This window comes from Diospyros lotus, chromosome 13, assembly GCF_014633365.1.
Source record: "Diospyros lotus cultivar Yz01 chromosome 13, ASM1463336v1, whole genome shotgun sequence".
NCBI classification, from domain to species: Eukaryota; Viridiplantae; Streptophyta; class Magnoliopsida; order Ericales; family Ebenaceae; genus Diospyros; species Diospyros lotus.
The window spans coordinates 8,559,135-8,575,044 of NC_068350.1; the positions used below are offsets into that span (position 1 = coordinate 8,559,135).

The 15,910-nt window shown below is 31.7% G+C and overlaps 1 protein-coding gene and 1 pseudogene across 1 annotated transcript in view; both read left to right on the forward strand.

Annotated features, from left to right (window-relative positions):
• Positions 1-14,023, forward strand: part of LOC127788406 (uncharacterized) — a 47,288-nt gene extending 33,265 nt beyond the window's left edge. The window contains exon 7 of the mRNA XM_052316621.1: positions 13,978-14,023. The gene's annotated coding sequence lies outside the window, so the exon portion shown is untranslated. The remainder of the gene's footprint in view (positions 1-13,977) is intronic.
• Positions 11,559-15,670, forward strand: LOC127788019 (uncharacterized; annotated as a pseudogene).
• Positions 15,671-15,910: the final 240 nt, after the last annotated feature.

The following is a 15,910-nucleotide window of genomic DNA, read 5'->3' on the forward strand; positions in this document are numbered from 1 at the left end:
TGAAACGACCTCTCCGGTGAACGGCAGCCACGAACGACCGGAGCTAGCAGAACTCAGGACGGGCTTGCTCTCAATGATGTAAAACTCGAGAAAATCAAACTCTTCCAAAACTCAAAGAAAACAAGTCTTAAAACTCAAAGAAAATCAAGTCTCTTCAAAACTTCTATCAAGCTTAGGGAGCTTAGGAAATATATATAGGCTTGATGAACTTGGGAACCAAGAAAAGCTTGAACTTGGAGACCAAGTAAGACTAGAACTTGGAGACCAAGTAAAGAAGAACTTGGTAGGAAAGTCACCAAGCTTCTAGGGGAAGAAAAGCAAGACTTGGAAGGAAAGTCACCAAGCTTCTAAAGGAAGGAAAATAAAGCTTGATAGGAAAGCCACACACACACACACACTCACTTCCAACATAAGTTTCATCGAGCCCCACGGTGGGCGCTAAATGTTTCTTCCGGACCAAAGAGATGGTCGGACGTGAGCTTGTAGCGGTAGGAAACGGACTCCAGCGATTAGCACAACGGGGGGTAGCTGGCACCTGCAAACACTCCGACGCTCAAGTAAGTAAAAGATTAAATTGACAGAGTATCAGTAAAATAGAAAAGAACATACATTGGTTCTTGATAAAGTTGGCTTATATAGAATGAGGAAAGGTCCTCCTATGTGAATGCTTGCATCAGGCGTTGCAGGGTGATGAAATTGGATATTCAGCGTTGATAGGGCTCTCTGACAGTGGCATGGTGTCAACAGGACCCTCATTAAATGTGGATGAGATCTGTCATTAATGAGGATAGGATCTGGAGTGGGCGTGAGAGTACCCAGCATGCAGTGAAATGATGACTGCTACAAACTAGTATGGGGCCAAGATTGGGTTAGGCTTGATTTGGGCTAGTATGGTCCAGTATTTATTATATCTTAACTTTTAATAAAAAAAACTAACTATAAAATGTTTTAAAACGTGATTTATTTATAGGTAATGCTAATCGTTATTATGTTTTTAGAATGACTAATGTTATGAGTTATGATTGATAACAGTATCATTTATTATGTGGTGCCTCCTCATTAGAGGAGGTTAATGATACCATGTGTCATTATCTCATTTTCTTAGCATCTCTTCTAATAAGAATGCGACATATGACTGTACTCAATATATTTTATTTTTAATTAGGCTATTGCTAAACTTTGTTTTTAGTTTTAAAATAATTTTTATTTGTTAATAAAATATTATAAAACATGATACATTTATCATTAATCAATAAAAGTATTTTTTAATCTAAAATAAGATACAATAAATATATTTTATTTAAAAATAAGAAACATTTATCATACTTTATTAGCATTATCCTTTATATAATATCAAATCAATAAGTGTTTGAGGGTTAAAAATAAAATAAAATAAAACAAAACTAAACTGCATCCATGCTTTAAGAAATTTCCATAAATAAAATAATCATTGTTCAATTATCAATCAATAAAAATATTTTTAGTTAAAAAAAATAAAAATAGATGTACATTATTTTAAAATAAAAGGTATTCATTGCACCCAATGTCATTACTCATAAATAATATGTTAAAATTCATAAAGCTCCTCAAAAATTATAATTTGGTGTAAATTTCTTTAAAGTAATGATATTCATCTCCCATAGAGATGAACAACACTTATATGATAGTCTATATGGAAGTGTTTGTCTAGAGAAAATGAAAGAGTGGTCAATAGATTTTATTTTTGATATTCTTTAAATAGATGTGTAATGTCAATTAAACACTTCCATATATATGAGTTATCACATCACCATTGTTCATCTTTACTAGAGATAATAACATTACTCATTTCTTTATAGTTTTATTTTTGACCAACAACACCCTTTGACATTTTTTTTACCAAAAAATAAACTTAATTTAAATGTTAGAAAATGACTTTAATGCCCCTAATTAATCATAAACAATTATATACAATGTTGCTTCTTCTTCCTCGCTAATTAATTTCCTAAAAGAAAATTCAAAGTTCGCCACACAGCGTCTGTATGTCTTGCTTTTTTCGCCAAAGCTACTATTCTATTCTATTTTTTTTTTATTTCTTCACCTTCTGCAAGTTCTCCATCAAACAAGCATAAAGGTTGTCCAAAGATATCAATTTCAGATATCGGTTGTAGATATCTGTTGTAGATATCGGTGCAAAGATATCGATTATTGATAGATATTGGTTCAAAGATATCAGTACAAAGATCTCGATTGTTGATAAATATCAGTTCAAAAATATTGGTGTAAAGATGTTTAAAGATATCGTTTCAAAGATATCGATTGTAGATATCTGTCGTAAAATACGATTATCCAAAGATATTGGTTGTAGATATCTGTTATAGATATCGGTTGATTAAATATATATCAATAGTGATAAAAATTGCACATAAACATGAAATGATTTCTGTTTCAAAGTAAATGAAACATACAAAGTAACATTAATTTTTTGCATTTTGTTCTTCACTTTTATGGGATACTCCACTTTAAGTGTTATGTATGGACCAAAGATATTAACAACAACGAGCATCTCATCTACGTAAAAGTTCGCGTTTTGGACCAAAAATCCAACAATGATGGAAGTTGTTTGGGTTTCGTAGCCTTCCATGTCTCTAGGAAAAGCTGACTCTGATGATGCCGTCCATCGTATGTGATGATGAATGGTGGTAGTGTGAAGGAATAAGGATTAAAAATGGAAGAAAATGACGAATTGAAGAGGAAGAAAGGGACAAGGATATTTTTGTCCTTATCTATTCCAAAAGTCCTAATTTTGCAAAATGTCATATTTTTCATTATTCTCTCGACGAAAGTTCTATTTTTCCAAATCTCCCTTGAAACATCTACTTAATAAATCAGATTATTTTGATACTAAAACAAGATACAATAAATGCACATTTTTTAAAATTAAAATTTACTTATTGCTTCTTAAATAGGGAAAACTAACTCTAAAGCTAGAATTTGGGTGAAAATTGGCCATTTTTCATAGAAAAATATGCAATCAAACACACCCTAATTGATTATTTGAAAAAAAAAATAGATGAAAAAGTGATAAATATATGTAAATGCATAAAAATTATGTTATTTGTTTGTGTTCTTTCTTAGAGCTCATTTGCTCTATTTTCGTTTTCAATTTTACTATTTTAAAAATACAAATAGAAAATAACATTACTTGATTGTTAGTTTTTCTTTCAAAAATTTTAAAAAGATTTGAGAAAATAATAAAAACAATAGATAATACTTAAATGGAAATAAAAATTAACTTTTAAATACTATAACTACTAAAAGTACAATTAATAGTTTTAAGGTATGTTGCACGGAAAAAGAAATAGAAAATGAATATGATATAAAATGAAAATAGAAAAATATTATTTTTTAAAAAATGTAAGAAACGAAAATATGATAGAAATATGTAAAAAAAAAATATAGGGATATTTTTATAAATATAATTTTTAATATAAAAAATATTTATTTAATTTAAAAATAAACATAAATCTTATAATGCGTTAAAATATAATCTAGAAACAAATTCTAGAAAATAAAAATTTTTGAATTTGAGATGGAAAATATTTCATCGCTATTCATGAATGATAATACATTTCCAAATCATAAATGTATTTTCAATATTTTTTCAATACTACAAAACAATCATAAAAAGTTTTTGAAATTGCAAAAGTAGTCTAGAAATGTTTCTGGCATTTTGAAAATACAAAAATGGCACTCCCGCGAAGTCGTCAGACATCATAGGTTTTAAGCAATTTATAACAAATTTTGGCCATGATTGTTGCCAAGAAACAAAGTAATTTTCATCTTTTAATCAGGGCCAGCCCAACTCTAAAGTCATTATTCGTATAAGGCCTCCAAAATTTGTAATATATATGTATATATATATTTATTTTTTTAATAATAAATATTTTATTTAAAAAATTAAATGCAAAATATTATAAAAAATTTTAACTTCCCTTCGTGAATGTAAACATTTTCTTACATTAATTTTTTGTTTTGTTTTCTTTTATAAAAAAAATTATAAATATATAGTTTTTTATTCGCACTGATCTTTTTAAAGTTTTAAGAAAAATTAATTTTGTTTTACTTTATTTATTATGTAAGTTGACTCTTTTTTTTTTTATCTCTAAGACATTATATTTTAGTTAAAAATTTATTATCGTTAAGAGATTATTATATTTTGTAGTTGATTGAATTTTAATATTTTTTATTTAATAAAATAATATAATATTTATGTAAAAAATGTATTATTTATTTTTTTATAAAAAAAATAATATTTGAAGGTAAGGGTGTGCACGGTGCGGTTTGGCCGATCTGAACCATTTTCAGCAAGCCAAACCGCTAATGCGGTTTTCCGATCAAACCATACCGCGGTCTAGTTTGGTGCGATCTACCACGGTTTGAAAATAATTATTGACAATATATAATATATTATACAAATATTAGATAGAATAATTATATATTATTATAAACTATTATAATCTATTGGTAATTATAATGGTTATATATTATTATAAACTTGTTATATATTTTTATAAAAATATAGGGTGATTTTTATAATAATAAGGGATCTAGGTGTTGTTGGGGTGATTTTTATAATAATATATTTTTTATATATTTTCTGGGCGATTCGGTTTAAACTGCAAACCGTGCGGTTTGTACAACCACGAAACCGTTTTGAACAGCAAAAAAAAAAAAAAAATCGACCAGTTCGGTTTGGTTTGATTTGGTTTGACCAGTTTTCGCGGTGCACCGATTTTTTTTAACACCTCTACTTGAAGGCCTCAACAAATTTTTTCACCTAGGGCCCCAACTCTATTGGGTCAACTCTACTTTTACTATTAGAATCACAAATATAGTTTTTGAAAATCCAGTCATTGTATTTATTGAAAAAAAATATATGAAATAAAAATCATAATTATTTATTGAAATTTAATAAAAAAAAATTAATTATTTGAAGATTACCTTTCTTCCAAGATTCAAACATAAATTATAGACTAACTTGATTTTGTAATTCAAAGATGAATAAAATATCACATAGATCATGGATTGATTGGTTTTTATACTTTTTTTCAAACATAAATTACATTTTTTACATTTTTTTAATATCAAACATAAATTTGGGTTAGTTGTTACATTTTTTTTCTCTTTTCTAACTTTTTCTCTCAAATCATCAATTAGCACTCTTTTCCTTCACTTAAGGACAAGTTTAGTATTTTTACTTTAATTGATTTGTAATAATAATTATATATAATTGTTTAAGAATAATTGAGCATTATGGTGATTTACTTTTGGGTATCTAAAATCCACCTTGTTTTTCTGAAAAATAATATCAAAAATAATTTTTGATAAAAAATAAAATTACAAGAAAGTTAAAGATCTCAAATTATAAATTTTAAATAAGTTTAATAAATAATTTTAACCTAAATAATAAAAAGAATGATACAGCCATAATAGCAGGTCGACTGGATTCACTTTCATTTTCCCCCCAACCAAAATGATCAAATTCTTTGGTTGCCTTTTGTTTTTTTTTTTTTTTTAAAAGGCATTCAATACATTTTTGAGGGTTTTTATTCCTTTAACTTTACACTTATTGCACTTAAAACCTATAAGATTTTGAAATGATTTTCTTTAACTTGACACTTAATATGATAAAACTCACAAGATTTAAAAACAATTAATTATAGTACAGTCTAAACATAATATAATAATGCATATATTACTATGTTATATTTTCAAACGTTATATATTGATGTGTGAATATAATAGGGTCTACATATATTTCAAAATGTTATTTATAATTAATAATATTTATACTATTAATAAATTATGGGTAAGGTTAAAGAAATCTTAATTACACTTGCTTTTAAAGACTCATTTTATTATATTTTGTTTTTAAGTGTAAATATTTTTATTGGTTTATGATGAAATAAATGCATTTATTATAACAAAATCAATTAATAAAAAATGTTTAAACCTATAAAAATACACATTATTTAAAAAAATAAATAAATTTAATTCTTTTTAACCATTGTCTAAAGGCAATGGTTATAGCATTACCCATAAATTATATAATATTATAATGACCAAAGTGTAAGCACCTCAAAAGTAAGAACAAAGCATGCAATAACAATAAAATAGAAGCATATCAAAAATAAAATCAGACCACCACAGAATAAAGAAAAAAAAAAGAAAAAATGAAACCATCTTTATTTTATAATTTTAAAATAGGTTTAACTCTTTTTAAAAAATAATAGTGGTTAAGATATGATAAAAATAATTATCGTTTATTCTCTTAAAAATAGTAATGGTCAAATTGTGATTAAGATAATCACAAAAATAATCATGACAAACTTGTATTCAAATAAAAATAATTAAAATGTGATTGAGATAATCATGATTTGTGATTAAAATATGATAAAATTGGATGATAATCTAATTGACCGACTTAAAATTCTTCATCTTTATCTTGAAATGTTTATTGTTATCCCATTTTTTCTATGAATAAAGGTGGAATTCGAGAGATTGTAATTCATTCTTTTTTGTATTTTTTGGCATCAAATATAAAAGCTAGCGCAAATATCTTGCCCCTGGATGTAGGGAAATTCCCAAATCACTTTATATCGCTGTGTTCTTCCTTTATTTTCTTTGATTCCTTTATTTTTTTTTTTTAGTTACATATAGTTGAATCATTGTTCTGCATCAACATAGAAGATGTTGATCTTGAGTATTTTGATTTTGATTTGTGTTTTGAATAGTTTTGGCACAATGTATGACACCACGCACTCACGAGGAGAGTGAATTGGGAAATGGAGAAATTAAAAAAAAAAAAAACTTTTAGGAGGTTTTGAAACAATGTATGAAAAAAATGAAATACAATTAAAATAAAATATAAGAGAGACACAAAAATTTATAGTGGTTCGACTTAATCAAGTCTTATCCACTCTCTTAATTTCTCACTAAAGATTTTTAAATTTATTAATGTTCCTACCAAAACTCGATAGGCCTTCTAGCTTACTCGTTAGGAATATACAATGAGATTACAATATAAGAGGATTTGAGAGTGAATACTCTTAGTTACAAGATCTCCTAAAAAAATACAAGATTTGAACAAAATTATACAAATGAAGATAAAAGCCTTTAAAAGAAAATTATGAAAGCACAAGTACAATTGAGAAGTATAAAAATAAATTGTAAATTCACTTCATTTTATTCTCATTCATTAGTCTTCTTAAGTTCTTCATTTGGCTATATTTGTAGGCTACACAAAAGTTTGAAACAAAACTAATTGTTTGTGACTGTTGGAGCCTGCAAAATTAGTTGTTAGAGAGACCCGCTATAAAAATGGTAGATAGGGTCTAAGAAACGGTCAATTGGTTAGATTAAAAACAAAAGAAATGGTTAACAAGAAGCTTCAAACGATCGACAAGTAACCAAAACGATCGACTAGTTTTAATGCAGAGATGGTCGACAACACAAAGTCGAGAGCAACATTTGAACGGATCGACTGACTATAGAAGTTGGTTGATAGCTTGGTACAAATTGGTCGACCAATCCCCATCGACAGTTTGCCTTGCTCTTGAAAGCTATCCTCCAATTTTTCAAACTTTTCAAAACCATTTTTCATACACCATTTTTAAACAAATTCTTTTAACACATGAACTTTAATTTTTCAAATGCCATCAAGATATTTGAGAATAAGATTTTTGGTATTGAATTGCATGATGAAATTGATTTTTATTTTAGTGCTAATAGAACATATAAAAGGATTTAGAAGTATCAAGTTAATAATCATTTACAAAAAAAAATTATCATTAAAATATAATTATTTTTCATCATCAAAATCATGACAAAGCTAAGCATCAATTTTGACTTTTTATGTAATATCCTGAAATTTGGAAGATAAATAATAATTATTAATTTTGGTATTTGAAGTCATTAAGAAATATTTACTGATTTAAGAGAAAATCTTTATTTATATTATTATGAGGAAATAGGTAATTAATTATTAATTATCTTACTTTGAAATATTTATGGAATTATTAAATTGAGGTGATTGGAATTTTCAAAATTTTTGGGAATAACAATGCAATTAGTAAAAGGAGTGTAAGTGTAGATTTTTGAAAAATTAGGGGTTGTGGTGTGAATTTGGAAAGGGACATAGGGGTTGGTTTAAATTTAATGGGGCCCGTATATTTAATGAAGATGCGACTAGAGCGGGCGGCACGCGTGCGCGAGGTGATGGCTGGGGTCGCGAGTTAGAATCTGTGGGAGGCCGCGCGCGCTGGAAGACAATGCTGATTTTAATCAGCAAGGCCAGCCCGAAATGACGTCGTTTCGGGCTGGGGTGGTGGCAGCCTTACGTGGTTGCAGGCGCACCACGTGGCGGCCTCTAGGCCGCCCATTTTGCTTGTGCTTCAGGTAGCCATTTTGCTACGTATATAAGGCCAATTTTGGCCATTTTGGAGCCCAAACAGAGAAGGAAAAAAAGAGAAATAAGGGAGGGAGAAGAGGGCTCAACTTCAGCAACGGAAATGGAAGGAAAAGAGAAGGAAATGGGGGAAAAAATTATGGAATTTTGGAGATTAATCGGTGTTTAAAATATTCAGATAAGTGGGTAAAATTAATATAAGTGTTATATGTTTAAATCATGGATTTTATACGATTAAATTATAAATTTTATGCGATTAGATTTAATTAAATTGTGCTATCATTTTATTACTTCTTATAGAATGTTTTACTTCATAACAGGAGCATAAAAGAGGCAGGAAATGGTCGATTACAGGCAAGCTCCTAACCCTTTCCTCATGCTCTTTATTTCCCGTAAAAGTCTCTGTGATTTTTCATATTTTATTCCATCCCTCACCGTGATTCGGTTCCACGCATTAATAATAATAATTCGCGTGGTAACCACCATATGACTTATATTTTATTAATGATTAATGGAATGAGCTAAGCAATGTCATCTTGGTGTCTTTCATTTCGACCGTCATGGAGCTTCATATCGCTCCGCTTTCCTTAAGAATGATGCCGAACCCGTTGGGGCTAGGTTTTTAGAAAGTGGCTATAGTCAAGATTATGGGATTATGTTAATAGATTGTCATGAATGTGGAGATGGTTTTCTGGGATTATGAGAATGGATTTAATAAGAAAAGTGAATGGTTCAATAACATGATAGGAGATGAGAATGAGGATGATATTTTTATGTTTATGTGACTGAGTTTAATAGTGTCTACGTGTGTCTTAAGGGTATGGGGTATAAAGCTACTGACTGTCGATCGTTGCTCGTGGCAATTGATGGTTGGATGTATGGGCGCCAATTGTCGGCTGTTACGATAAGCGCTAGATGGGCCAAAAGAGCTAGTATTGCCAGATTCCTGCCTTGGCTTGTGCATATCATGATGTGTGTGCTACATAGAGACTGGGTTGCATTCACTTGGGGACATACTTTGTGTGTGATGGGATGTGCGATCATCTGCATGACCCGATTAGTCTAAAAGCTAGCTTGAGTTCTTCAGGTGAGCCGGTGCATTTAGAGCATTTTGCATGTGTGTATTCTTATGTGGGTGTAGCATGGCCTGATGTTTGGTTTATGGGATCCTTGTCATCACGTTTATGCTACATAAACCATTGCATTTCCTATTTGTTGCATTGCATGGTGAGGATGTAAGCTCGAGAGAAGACAATAGAAATTAGCTCGGGGGAAGCCCGATGGAAGGCCCAGTAGATTAGCTGGGAAGTGCAAGGCTATGTTATGGGTGGAATACGAGGCACGAACCCGGTAGATTAGCCGGGGAATGCGAGTTCTGAACTTAAGATTGATTGGTTTCATGTTAACACATGTTATGAATGTCAGAAAAAGCTGACAAAGGTCAGGAAAATGTGGGTTTTTATGGATGATGATATGGTGGCCTATGTTAGACTGTAACAGGTTTGTATGCGGGACTTGGGTGCCAATGTGTGTTGATGTGAGCCCCAATGACCGTTTATGTAAAGTTCATTATATGTTTACGTATCTAGAAATAAGGCAGGTATTGAGCATGACATGGTATGATGTTGCATTGACATGAATTGCATAGGGTGTTAGGAAAAGAGTTTTGTCTATATCCCACAGCCTTTCTTTCATGAGCTTGCTGAGTCTCGCAACTCACGTTTGCTTTCCATCATTCCAGGTAAGAATATCCTGAGATCGCAAGTGCATCCGGTAGAATTGAGTCTCGATCGTCGAGTCAGGATAGCAAGTGCAGAGTCCTCTTGAGACTAGGTCCTGGGCATCGTTGTGCTTGTGTTAGAGTAATGTTTTATTTGTTGAGATGAGTGTATTCTATGAAGCCAGATGGGCTCATGTTGTGAGTGATTATGTAAGGATGATTACTTAATATTTTATGATAAAGATTTATGGTTTCTAAAAGGATTGGGTGTGAGCTTTAGTTTGTGTTATTGTTCGATATCATTTAAGTAATAACTCTCTTACGGATCCTCTTTGTGCATAAAAAGGCTCCGGGAGACGTGCGATTACATTTTAGTTATAACATTTAGATGTTTGATGATTATACAGAAATTTAAAATTGTAAGAACAAACGTCTGAACCAAACCCAAAAAGTCAACCTCATCTAGACCTTTATACAGACATTTGAAACCAAAGCTACAGACATCTGAAGTACGTCTAAAATATATATATCTTAATCATCAAGGGTTTATACAAATGTCTGAACCAAAGGATAAAGATGTCCGAAGAATGTCTCGTAAATGCTCTCATTCCTGAAGCTTGTTCAGACTTACCAAAATTATTCAGACCTCCAAATAGCTTATAGACATCTGAAGAGGTACGTTTAGACATCCGAACACTATCATGAGAAACACATTTCACTCGAGAACACTCACTCTTGTATTTTTGTCTTATCACTTCCATTTCAGAAAATGTAAAACAGGTGAAGATATTTCCTATTTTAGTTACATAAGATTTTGTGTCTTTTTTTGTTAGTTCATGTAATGTTGATCTGATAGTTTTTGTTCTCTAAAGATATTATCATTGTAATAACTAATAGACACCCAAGAGGGGGGTAAATTAGGTTTTTCAAAAAAAAATAATTCTTGATTTTAAATAATCTTTGAATAAGATAGTTAATACTTTTGTAAACTAGGAAGGCTGATGCTTTAAATATATTCTTGACAAAAAATTATATGTATAAAATGTAAGATAAATTTTATATAAGAAGATTTGTCCTCTTAAAGTTTTAGAAAGCTGTTGTTGTGAGTTTTAAAACTAAAAACAGATTTGCTACGAAAACTGTGCTGGAAGTAACATGGAATTGAGCCGAAGCGTTCTCATCAGTGGTTTATGGATGGAAATGAGACTGAGCTATTTCCAAACAAGAAACAAGCTGTTGAAGTTCCAAGCCGCACTTCATTCTCTGGATTTCTAAATTCAAATGTTTCTATTTCTCCTTGGGGAAATACTTCTGGTTTAAACTCTACCATTGGCCAAGTAACTGAACGTTTATTTGACCCAGAAACTGCTAGGGCCAGCAATTTTGATGATGGCAATATTCCATCAGTTGGCACAGACAATGATCATGTGGAGGAGAAAAGCCATTGAGGATTCATTTGGAAGTGATTCTCCATTTGGTTTGTCCATGATGTGTCATACATTTGCGGATCCTAGATCAGGTCTTAGTTATGGCGGAATTAGAAAAGTTAAAGTCAGCCAGGTGAAGGACTGTGAGAATTTCATGTCAGTATCAATGGAACTTGCCTATAATAGCGATAATGGTACTGTGTCAACACCTCATGCTTATGGCAAGACAGATGACAATTCCATATCAATGGGCCTTTCATTTAATAAGAGAGAATGCAAATATTATATCCATTGCCGATGCCTATAATAGAGTAGATGACAATTTTATATCAATGGGCCAATCATATGTCAAAGGGGATGATAGCACCTTATCAATGGGTCACGTTCATAAGGGGAGTAATAATGCCATATCAATGAGTCAATCTTTCAGCAAGGGTGATGGCAATATCTCAACAATGGGTGAGACGTTCAATAGGCAAGATGACAATAATATACCAATGGGCAATTCCTTCAAGGACTCAATTTGTGAGCCTCTCAGCAAGGCTGACAACCTTTTCCCATCCATGGGTCAAACCTATAGGAAAGGTGACAGTAATTCTATATCCCTGGGTAGCTTATACAACAAGCTAGAAGACAATGCCAAACCAATGGGCCACACTTTTGACAAACTTGAAAACAGTGCTTTGTCAATAGGTCACTCTTTTGGTAAGGGAAACAGTAATATCATTTCTTTTGGGGGACAAGATGATGATGATATAAATTCTTCAGGGAGGCTTATATGCAGTTATGACTTGTTAATGGATCAATCTTCAGCTCAAAAACCAGAAGCACTAAGTGAAAATTGTTTTGTTGAATCAAATGTGAATGCCATTGTAAGTGCCACTAAGATAACTTCCCCCATGAGTGAAACCGTTTCTAAGGAGGATAAAAAAGCATCCAAAAAGGTTATTTCAAACAATTTCCCTTCAAATGTTAGAAGCTAATTGCTTTCAACTGGTATGCAGGATGGTGTGCCTGTGAAGTACATTGCATGGTCACGTGAGGTAAACTTTAATTTATATGCATTCATCTTTCAGATGAGCTTATGCTTTGATGACTCATGGTTTCTCCATCCATGATAGAAGGAGCTTCGTGGCATCATAAAAGGTTCTGGTTATCTTTGTGGATGTCACTTGTGTAACTTTTCTAAGGTCAGTTGGATATTAAATTTCTCATTTTGTATTCATTCCTTTATTCTGATAACTACTGTTCAATTGGAATTTTAGGCAATGAATGCATATGAGTTTGAACGCCATGCCTGTTGTAAAACAAAACACCCAAACAATCACATATACTTTGAGAATGGAAAGACCATTTATGGAATAGTTCAAGAACTGAGGAACACGCCTCAAGATTTGTTGTTTGAAGTTATTCAGACAATTATCCGGGTCACCCATTAACCAGAAAGCTTTCCGTCTATGGAAAGGTAATTTTGTAATTTTTGTTATTTTGCTTATTTGGCAATGGTTGTTTAATATGGTTTGGTACAGCCCCACTTTCCACTTTCTAGAAATTTTCCTTAATTGTGATATGCAATATGTTTGTCCATGCGATTCTTTTCCTCTTCTTCAGAATCATTCCTAGCTGCTACTCGTGAACTACAGCGTATATATGGGAATGATTTAAGGCAAACAATTCTCCTAAATGTTTCCTTGGTCAGATATAAAGGTAAGAAACTCTTTGTTTTTGTACTCATAATTTTATTTGCTAATACCTTGTCATAATTATAAAATTGCAAAAGATCCCTATGGTTTAGGGACAAGGTCTTGTTATGGAAACAGGAGATCAGGTTGGCTGCTAATTAATCTGGTTGCCCAATTGTCTTCTGCCTCTTCTAGAACATTTTCGAGGGGGAATTAAAGATAATCATTGGCGAGATAAACTGATATCATGTTCATACCTAGTACCATGTTTTCAACTTGTTATTATTCTTTGATATCATATGATATTTGCCCCTGCTTGGTTCTATTATTGTTTTGACTTGTAAGGATAATTGAGCAGGGTTATTTGTATTTTTAAGAAACCTAAACTGCATTCAACTGGCTGGGGGCATGCCAATGATTATGTGACCCCAGAACCCAAAATGCCCACATTTTATTCAACTATATGGGGGTTATGTTTCCCATACATGGTTATTTCACAGCATCGTATGGACATGAGTATATTAAGGGGCACTGCTAAGGACTAAGTAGGTCATGTACGGTTCAGTTAGATTTAATATGTACGTACTTAGCAAAAAGATATCAGAAGCCTATTCTGTACCTGGCATCTACCAAGTTGACATGGAACCATGATATTTTTTTTTATTCGCAAGTGTTTATATTCTCCTGTACATTTTTCAGGTTTTGAGAGCTCGTGGTTAATTAGAGGCCATTTAATGTGTGGACTGCAAAACTTCACTGAAAGAAGAATGAGTATCTTTGGATTTGGGTTTGGGTGAGTGTGACTTCACTTCATCTTTTAACTAATACCATATTGGTGGTTTAGTAAATGACCGGTAGTCTTACTCGTTTATTCACAAATTTTCCTAGTATCTGAGTCTGGCATAAGTCAAATTAATTGGACTAGTTAATAACTTATACACGAAATCACATTGAATCACCTAGATTGGTTAAGATCTGTTGCATTAAAACCCATCAATAGATACGAGTGTAGCATATCTGTTTAGTGTGAATGTTATTTCTAACATGTCATTTGATGAATTTTAGTATTAAGTCATTGGAAGGAGTGCGATTTTGTTCACCTCTTTAACGGGGTGACCATCACCCTCATAATTTGTGTGAGGGTAAAAAATAACGAAATGATATGGGGTGAACAAAATTGTCATTCTATTATTTTTCACCTTCATAAAAATTGTGAGGGTGATGATCACCCCGTTAAAAAGAGTGAACAAAATTGCACGCCATTGGAAGGGCTCCTCTCTGAGCCTGCCTTTGCTTATTCTGCCATTAACAAGATTTTGCTATAAAGAAATGGAAGGGGAAGGTATTGTTGCAGAGATGTACTGCCATTTTAAGGTCATGATGACCATAAACTCCTCTAACATTGATTTTTTATTGGAGCAGCCTTCCTAAAGGGAAGATATATCATGTCTTTTTGTCTATGCTTAAGCTGTTTCTGCTCTCTTTCCCAGATGGTAAGATTGTTTTACATGTGCTAATGAATATTCTAGTAGGAAAATATATGGTATTGGTTAAAAGTTACAAATGGGTAGCAAATGCTATGATGGATGTTTCATTGGGCATGCGAGAAAAGACATGGTACTATGACTTTATGACAATGACTGCCTGTGTGAAGGAGATAGAAAGAAATTTTAGGAAAGTAAGTTGCCAAAATGAAGGGTTGTTGCGGTTTAAAAAATGTCAGTTTTGATATGTTTGTGAGGTAACTTGAAGATACAAGATAACCTGGTGGTGCAAATGCTTCGTGATGCTATCATCGATCAAGATCCGGTTCAAGGCCGACTTGACCCAAATCAGACAACTCGAAATAATAGCGAAACTTTATATTTGATTAGAATTTTATTTATTTTTTAATTTTAATTGAATTTTATTCACAAATATTAGATGGATTAGTCAAACTCTATAAATATACCTGAAAGATAAGAGTTGTAATCAATTTTATTATTTAATAAATTTTAGTAAATCAGTTCGATTTTTTCTAGCAAGGAATTTCGATTTTTGCCCTTAGTTGGGAGTTCAGCTTTGGTCGTCGAAGTTTGTTCTTTCAAAATTACTTGAAACTTATTGTTTCAAAAGTTTCTTTATGTGTTTTCTTTACATGTGCTACACGCTGCGTCATTTCAATTGTTGACCCCTAAACTTTTCCCTCTTGTCTGTTAATACAGTTTCTTTCTATTGCCCTAAATTGCAAATGGTCAGTTGTTTAGGTATTTCTCACAGCATGGTGCTTTCCCTGTTTTAGCATTCAATTATGGTTCCGTAAATATCTTCATAGATGATATGGTACATCAAGGATTTGCAGAAAACTGGGGGAAGAAGAGGAGAATTTGGGAAGGGGGAGAAGAGGAGTTAGAGAAAAGATTTATCTCAGCAGGGGAAGTTCTCATCAATTGTATTTCAATTCAACAACATTAATAATTTCTGATTACATTATTAATGCCTTTCAGGCTAAAACTATAAAAATAAATCAAATCCTACTAAAAATAAAAGATAAAATATACATAAATCTCACTAAAATAAAATATAAAATCTAACATCAAAATTATTCCAGAAGTTTAATAAATCTTATGTTGCGAAAAATCTCTACAAACCA